This window comes from Apium graveolens, chromosome 5 (genome assembly GCF_009905375.1).
Source record: "Apium graveolens cultivar Ventura chromosome 5, ASM990537v1, whole genome shotgun sequence".
Lineage (NCBI taxonomy): Eukaryota > Viridiplantae > Streptophyta > Magnoliopsida > Apiales > Apiaceae > Apium > Apium graveolens.
The window spans coordinates 65,955,941-65,964,718 of record NC_133651.1 but is presented as its reverse complement, the minus strand read 5'-3'; the positions used below and the strand labels follow the sequence as shown (position 1 = coordinate 65,964,718).

The 8,778-nt window shown below is 35.1% G+C and overlaps 1 long non-coding RNA gene and 1 other non-coding gene across 3 annotated transcripts; both read left to right on the top strand.

Moving 5' to 3' along the window:
• Nucleotides 1–970: 970 nt before the first annotated feature.
• Nucleotides 971–1,077, top strand: LOC141662486 (small nucleolar RNA R71). Its single transcript, XR_012550601.1, has one exon. It is a non-coding gene; the product is annotated as a small nucleolar RNA R71 (small nucleolar RNA).
• A 4,572-nt stretch (nucleotides 1,078–5,649) lies between these two features.
• LOC141724115 (uncharacterized) lies at nucleotides 5,650–8,574 on the top strand. Of its 2 annotated transcripts, XR_012576501.1 has the most exons (4): nucleotides 5,650–5,824; nucleotides 5,972–6,071; nucleotides 7,554–7,741; nucleotides 7,849–8,574. It is a non-coding gene; the product is annotated as an uncharacterized LOC141724115 (long non-coding RNA). The 2 variants fall into 2 exon arrangements; XR_012576500.1 differs by having other exon boundaries at nucleotides 5,651–6,071.
• The last annotated feature ends 204 nt before the right edge of the window (nucleotides 8,575–8,778 follow it).

Here is an 8,778-nt window from a genome sequence, read left to right as displayed (position 1 = left end):
CTGTCTATCCAGCTTTTGTTGCTGTAATCTCTTAGGAAAAGGTGGTGGAGGATAGAGCTGTTTCTCCCCTGTATTAGCCTCAGGCAGAGTGTGTTCAACAGTAGTCTTCCTTGGTTCCGCCGCTTTCTCCTTTTGCTTAGATTCTTCATCTCTAACTTCAGCTTCGACTTCTTTTGCCTTTTCAGCATCAGCTACTTTTCCAGACCTTAAGGTAATAGCCTTGACTTTCTCTTTAGCTTCCTTCCTGCCTGGTACTTCCGTGTCACTGGGAAGAGTGCCAGGTTGACGATTGAGCACTGCATTGGCTAATTGACCGATTTGATTTTCCAAGGTCTTGATAGAAACCGCCTGACTCTTGCACAACAGCTTAAGTTCCTCAAAATCAGCACTAGTAGGTGCAGCTGCACTTCCCTGTTGAGGATATGATTGCCTTGTAGCATACTGCTGTGGTTGCTGGAATCCAGGTGGGTTAAACTGTTTACTCACTCCTTGCTGATATGTTGGCTGAATCGCATTCTGATTATTCCCCCAGCTGAAATTTGGATGATTTCTGTTATTAGGATGATAGGTCGCTGGCACAGGCTGCTGTTGTCGCTGATAATTATTCACATACTGAACAGATTCGTTGATAAGAGAACACTGATCCGTAGCATGAGAACCTGCACAAAGCTCACAAACCATAGCTATTTGATTAACTCCATACGTAGCCAGAGAATCGACCTTCATTGATAGCGCTTGGAGCTGGGCTGTAATAGCGGTTGCTGCATCAACTTCCAGAATACCTGCTACCTTGCCTGACGTCATCCTCTGAGTTGGGTTTTGATGCTCATTTGCAGCCATCGTCTCTATAAGATTATACGCCTCAGTATAGCTTTTAGCCCATAAGGCGCCTCCAGCTGCTGCATCGAGCATGGGCCGAGATTGGGCCCCCAAACCATTATAAAAACCAGTGATCACCATCCAATCCGGCATTCCATGATGTGGACATTTTCTCAACATTTCCTTGTAGCGTTCCCAAGCCTCGCACATAGATTCTGTAGATTGCTGCGCAAACTGAGTAAGAGCACTCCTCATAGCAGCAGTCTTTGCCATTGGATAAAACTTCACCAGAAACTTTTGCGCAAGATCTTGCCACGTAGTGATGGACCCAGCTGGTTCAGAATGTAACCAGTCTTTAGCCTTATCCCTCAGTGAGAATGGGAAAAGCCTCAACTTGATAGCCTCATCAGTCACGCCATTATACTTAAAAGTGATGCAGATCTCGACAAAATTTCTTATGTGCATGTTGGGGTCTTCAGTTGCCGCTCCTCCAAAAGAAACAGAATTCTGCACCATCTGAATAGTGCCCGACTTGATTTCAAAGGTGTTAGCTTGAATAGCCGGATGAAGGATGCTTGACTAAATGTCATCAATTTTAGGCCGAGAAAAATCCATAAGAGCTGGATCAGCTTGAACAATATGATCTCCCATGTTTACTGGTTCTTTCTGCTCAGTTCCTGAATCCGAATCCTCAAAATCTAACTTCTCCGGAATATCAAGAACTTCGTCTGTCTCCTCAGCTGTATCTAAAGTCCTCTTGCGAGCACGAGAATGAGTTTGCATAAACGCTTGCTAAAGTACCTGAAACACAACCGAAAAGAGTAAGTAACTATTACGTCCTAATCACTGAGTCCTAATGACCAATGATGGTAAGTACATAAACTAAACAAATACGCCGAGTCCCCAGCAGCGGCGCCAAAAACTTGTTAGGGCGAAAACACGCGCTAATATTCACGCAAGTATACGCGTTCGCAAGTAATATAGAATACTTTCTAGTTCATTCCCTCAGAGACTCAGACTAAATTATTGTCTAATTAAACTCACTCACCAATGTATGATTACTTCTCAATGTTAAGATAATAACACTTAAAATTTGTTGATCAAATATTAACTATAATTAACTACTTAATTAACCACTTAACTAACAATTCAAATTATCATTAATAAAACACTCATGAGATCACAACTTCATTATTACTTCCTTCTATAGCCATTGTTATTACCTTTAGCATGTGACAGTGATGATATTAATCGAATAACACGAAACTGATAAAAGCCAACTTTCATTGTACTAATACCATTCTACCAAGCATCCACACTTAAGATAGAAGTTGAATAGTCATCAATTATGTTGAGTTCCTATATGTCTACAGAAATTGACAACACAACGATTTAAGCACAAGTTATCCCTTTTGATTACATAGGGCAAATAAAACTGTTAGAGTTACCCACTAATCATGCACAACGTACATGAACCTATGCTAGCATGGCAAGTTCTAAATCTCAAGATCCACCGTCACTTCACAAGAGATTAACACCCTATCTTATATGTTCGCAACGCACATAAGACGAATACGCACAACCAATACTAGATATCATGCAATCATCACACACTAAAGTATTAAACAACTAACTAAAGAATTCCATAATAAATCCGTTGTAACCCCATGATCACGATTAGCCCATAATAGAACTTATCGCCATCATGGGTTCATATGAAATCATGACAAACAACACAAGAAAATAATAACTACAATAATTATATTAAAACAGAGTACGTCACAAGAGTAAATAAGTCAAAGCAAGAAAACTAGCATCCAACGTTACAACGAAAAAAGAATCACAAGAATATATGCTTCCTCTTCGTTGCGGTGTGCTAAATCGGTTTTCTTCCTTATCTCCTTTGCTTCTTGCGTAAAACACAATCTAAAACATAATCTCCTTAATAATCTCTATGAAAACGTCTCAAATCTACCTATATAATAGTCCCATAAAACTCAGATTACATAGAAGTTGGAAGCCACACAGAAGTAGAAGTCTAAAATAATTCAGCTTTTTCCCCGACCTTGCGCGGCCGCTCAGCATATCTGCGCGGGCGCGCAGGCTGCTGCGCGGCCGCTCAGCATTGCTGCGCGGGCGCGCAGGACCCTACTGGAAAAATTCCAAGCTTGCTCTGTTTCTTCGCCGTAATCTGCCCATTCCTTTCCTCTCGCAATGGTGAACACATGCCAAGGCTTATTCTTGATGATTCCTCCCCCGAAATATAACTAATACCCTGAAATGCATAAACACTAGAAAAACGCATCAAATACACAAAATACTTGATTTCAAGACACCAATTTAAGCCATTTTAAGAAGTTCTAAGTGGTATAAAATGCCACTTATCAATTTCATTCAACAGAATTGAATTGAACTGGAATGACAATCCCATAGCTGATAGGACTTTCGGTGAGACAATCCAATTGTACTGGAAAGACTTTCGGCAAGACTATCCTCTGAACTAGCATGACAATCAAACTGAACTAGCAAGACTATCTCCTTCCAGTAGAACTTTCGGTATGACTATTGAAATGGCCTGGCATGACAATCGGTATGACAATCCAGATTGTCATGCCAGTTCAATTTCAATAGTCTTACTGAATTAAACTGATTTGAATTCAATTTAAATTCTGAAAATTGTTAATATTAATTCAGAATTAATTAATCAATAAATTTAATTAATCAATAAATTAATCTTTGCAGATATAATTTATTTTCTTAATTAAATTATATGAATTAATTAATTAATAGAGAATTAATACTAATCTTGAGCAGCAACCACTCTTCTTGAAATCTTCTGAAAATCACTGAGAATTATGAATCAATTCCACCACTTCAATGTTGACACTCGATGTACTCTCTGGTTCATGAGTGACTAACTTCCGTGACGTTTCTTCATGTCTTGACTTTGACAACTTGATTTTCTTCAGATTAAATCCTTGTAATTCTCTGATACCCTGATGAGATCTCTGTCACTTGATTAAGTCCACAATCTTGATTTGTATCACTAAGGCTTGATCAATCTATTGAGCTTCTTCCAGTGAAGTAATTCCTCAAGTCTGTAGATGAACCTTGTTTCTGAATCCTTTGACAGATGTTACTTTGTGAGATCTCTCTGACGGTAGATCCACTATTTACTTGTTACATTCTTATTTGAGTTGAGTTAAATCCTCGAATAGACAAATAGGCTATGACATATGCCTTTCAAATAGGATGGTCAGGAAATTGAGCTTGGAATTTAATTATTTGGGCAAGTAATTTGGCAAAGGCTGTATTTCGGGTTGTAAGTAGACATACATGAGACCATCTAGTTAACGCATCAATTAAAACCATAAAATACCTAAATGGGCCAGAAGATGGATGAATAGGACCACAAACGTCACCTTGTTTTGGTGTAAAATTACGTAAGGTATAAAAGTTATGGTTAGTTCTTATACTGGTCGGATCCAAAAATGACCCAAATAAAAGAATTAAATTTATTCTATTGAAATAAAAACATTAAATTATATTCTATTTAAGATCAAAGAAGATATTGATCCAAATGAAATAATTGACAAATTTTATGTGTAAAAAAATCGTCGAGTACAACTCAAAGTGAACAAATCTTTTTTTAATTGTACACTTTATCTTTATTAGGATTTCAAACTAATGGTATAGTTGAACTTTGATTTAACATGTACATGCTAGTTTACTCACTTATTTTTCTATTTATTTCACAATTTTTTTTACTCCAGCCCCAGTAGATTTAGAGTTCTGGGTCCGCCCCTGCTAGAGACCTAGCTGGCTAGATGCCTAAAACTGAAACGATCACTCTACAAGTGTACCATCCCAATCAGCATACTAACTAAAAAAATGTACCATTGAACTAGAATAAACAAATTAATATATATTATTCGTCCATAATAAAAAGTTTGTTATACAATTGATCCAAAGTAACACAAAATAAAAATTAAAATTAAAATATAATTTGACCAACAGGAACAAAATCATATATACTAATTATTTGGGCTAAAACAAAATTATCTAATTGATCCGGACTTAAAAAAATTAAAATAAAACTAAAAATAATTAGTTGGATTTAGTCGGAGTAATGAGTATCGGGATAAAATAAAATACTGTAAATTACTGACCCGGGATAAATCAAATTATTATTGTCTTTTTTTAAATAGCTCTTATAGTTAATCGATTAAGCAATTATTTTGCTAAAATAGTATTTTTCTAATGTACCAAACATAATAAAAATATTGTATTTTTTATACGTATATTAATTTACTTATTGTAAAGTTATATCATTTAAAATTTAAAATGAATATATTTAATAATCAATTCAAAATAATTTTCTAAAAAACATATATTATACTAAAAAAGATATATGAGTGATAACTAAAAGCCGTTAAAGGAGTATAACATTCATCACCGATCTCTTATAAATATATATAAAATATAGCGCCCAACAGTAAAAGACATTTATTGAATTTTAATATTTAACAAACAATGATATCTAACTTCTACGCATACAATCTGTTAAGATAGTAGAAAAACCGTTTATAAATTATAATACGGTCTTTCTAATATGTGTCCAAGAGTATATAATAACCATTAAATTTTATAAATTTGATGCATTTTTATTGGTGGAGTTGTTGTAAATGCAGGAGGTCCATCAATATTACCAATCAAAATATACCAAACTCATGGAAATTAGTACTTATTATATATTTTTGAGCAACATTAGAAAAACCGATTATAATAATCCCAAAATCTGAAATAAATATGCCCAACCAACTATAATATTTTAAGCTTGATAAATGTATCATTGTTGGAAGCCCTCAAGCCCCTATGTTACAATTACAACCCAATTAAATCAAATATTGTCTCAAATTGCACCTGTATTCCGGTGTGAGCGAACCAGGGTTCTATTGATTCGGGCTGGGACAGTGCTTGGCCGGGGCCATTTCTAACTATTTCCGTATATGCTGACCTTGTTGCATCCTTAAACATTCCGTCGCTTTTTAAATGATTTCAATTTTCCGTGCATTATGTTCTTTATGTATTTTAGAATTGGTGAGCGTTGTATTGGCTATATAATTTATTTAATTTGTTGGTCTTGTTTAAGGTTAATTTGTTCGCGGGATATCTGACGGAGAAGTTGCGGATTTTGAGATTGCAATTCCTGGTGATTCCAATGTGAAGGAAAGTAAAATCACGGGCTCAAGGTATTTTTCGACCATTTTACAAGTTGTACAATCAACTTTATATATCTTTAAAATTTACTAGGTTTTATCATGTACTTGTATTTGATTTATTGTTACTTTCCATTTTTTATTTGCTACTACACACGCCTAAAATATGAATCGCACACTATTTTGATTTGTGAGACATGGTCTTCACGAAAACAACCTCCTGTCACTTGTTATGTACCGATATTTTTGATTTGGTTTAGTTTAATGTTAACTATGATGGATTAGGTTTATATATGATTATTCGTGCATTTCAGCCCTTTGAAGTCAGTTTGTTGATTCAAAGTGTTGACGGCTCGATATAAGAGGTTGAACTGGAGATTGCTATAATATACCCCACAATTTGCTGTGAAATGCAATCGGGACTTGGATATTCTAGGACCAACCTCATGACTATATCTTCTAGAGTTAAGCCTGCCTCTTTGTGAGTCTAGTGTTTGATTATTGCTCATTACATGACGTATTTAGCTGTTCTTACAATGTTAGATATCTTTTTCTAAGTTTCTTTAATGTTCCTTGCTTGATCAAGAATGTCCTGAGCCTTTTTTCCTGTCCAATTTGAAGATGTATGGAGTACATAATCTGAGAGTGAGATATGTGTAAAAGTAGCAGATAATAGTCTCTCACATTTTGCATTCCAGACATCTTCATAATGAAGAAAAAATGGCATCAGGACAATCTTGGTTAATCACGGAGGAAGAAAGAGAAAAAAAGATATCTAACTTCCTAAGAACAACTTGGTACATCATGAAATCAGCAGTAGTCAAACACTGAACCCAAAAAGGCAAGTTTAATTTTAGAGGGTTTAGTGATGGGGTTGCTCCTAGAATATCCAAGTCCTGATTTCATTTCACGGCTTATCGTGTGGCATATTATAGTAATCTTTTGTTCAACCTCTTGTATCGAACCGTCAGCACTTTGAATCCATATGAATGGATTCAAAGCCTGATGACACAGCAAAATATATATAGAATCACCATCACAGTCAGCAATAAACAAAACCAACATAGTAAATAAACTACACGACTCCTACATGACTCCTAAAAGCCTTACTATTTCAAAGATACATGGGAACATAAAGCACTGAAATGACAAGAATGTGATGGCATATGTTGAATTTGTTCCTTACCTTACCTTTAAGATAAGAAAATTGAAGTCATAATTTTTATATTCTTTGCTTGGATAAAAGGACAGGATCATTCTGATTAAAATTTATGTAGCTGATAATATGAAAATTTCTCACTATGAAAAAACAAAACACTTAGCCTCCTGAATCTTGTTCTAGCTTGTCCTCCTATATAGTTGAGAGTAAATTTTGTCTCTATCTTTTAGAAAACAGACTTGTGCATAAAAGATCCGTATTTTGTACAGTTTGGACATAATCTGCTTGTGGTTGCCTCCTTGCTCCTTGTTAATACTGATTTCCAGTACTCATGAATATTAAATTTGGTTGAACAGGATGACCTCTTAGAACTGGATTCTTGACCTCTTCGAACTGGATTCTAGTGATCCCTTTATATTGTAAACTGCCACCATTTTCCTGGGAATGGCTTCTAATGCTTCCAAAGGTGCCAAAACAAGATTTTCCTGCGTTTAGCCTCAAAAACACACCAATCCCTCGAAAGATATATAGTGCTTCATGACTTGTAACCTCCAAGCCTAATACATTTTCTGAATTACAGTTATTTTAGCAATCAGAATAACCCACAGAAGGGATTGAAGGTGTAATGCTGCCATTGTAACTTTGATGCAGGTGAAAAACAATGTAAATATGAAAGGTCAGGAGTTTGAGTATAAAGAAATTTTGCATATCTGAAGATGATCGATTTATCAACCAATAAAATGACCGGAGAAATTTCAGTCTGAACAATCAGACTTCTTGAACTCAAGAGATTGAACTTGTCAGAGAAAATAGTTTTCATGGAAAGGTTCCATCAGATATTAGCCAATTGAAAGTGTTAGAATGCCTGGATTTTTCAGGTGAAATTCCTTTAAGCATGTCTAGATTAAACTTTCTTGCAATTTTAAATCTCTCAAACAATCATTTCTCGGGGAAAATTCCATCTAGTACTCAACTCCAAGGATTCAATATCTCCACATATGAGGAGAACACTGGACTATGCGGTAAATCACTCAGGAATATTTGTCCTGGAGATGAAGCAGGTTATCACATCCATCCTTCATCTGGTGTGTATGATGAAGATGATATATGAGAGGTTGCTGTATGTAAGTGTGGTTCTTGGTTTCGGAACTACTCTTTGGGGATCTATTGGAACTTTAGTGCTGAATCGTTGTTGGAGATGTTTATATTTTCTCTTTCTGGACAACTTTATTAGTAAATTAAAATTCTAATCCTCTTGTATGATGTTTCTTTTATCAGTTTCCAAATCTCAAGGTCACTGAAAGTGTAAGAAATGTATGAGTTACTGAGATACATATTTATCAATAGGTAAACTTATAAACTACACTTGTGATTTCATTACGAGATGAAGTAAAATTGTGAGATGTAAGTTAGATAATTAGACTTTATAGTTTGGCTTAATTATAATTTATATCTTGAAATGTCACACTAAGTACACATAATTTTTAAAGAAAAAAGTTATAGATATCAATCTCTAGTATATCAAATATATATGTGATGACCCTATGCAGGTAAAAAGTTCCCAATTTTTATATTTATATA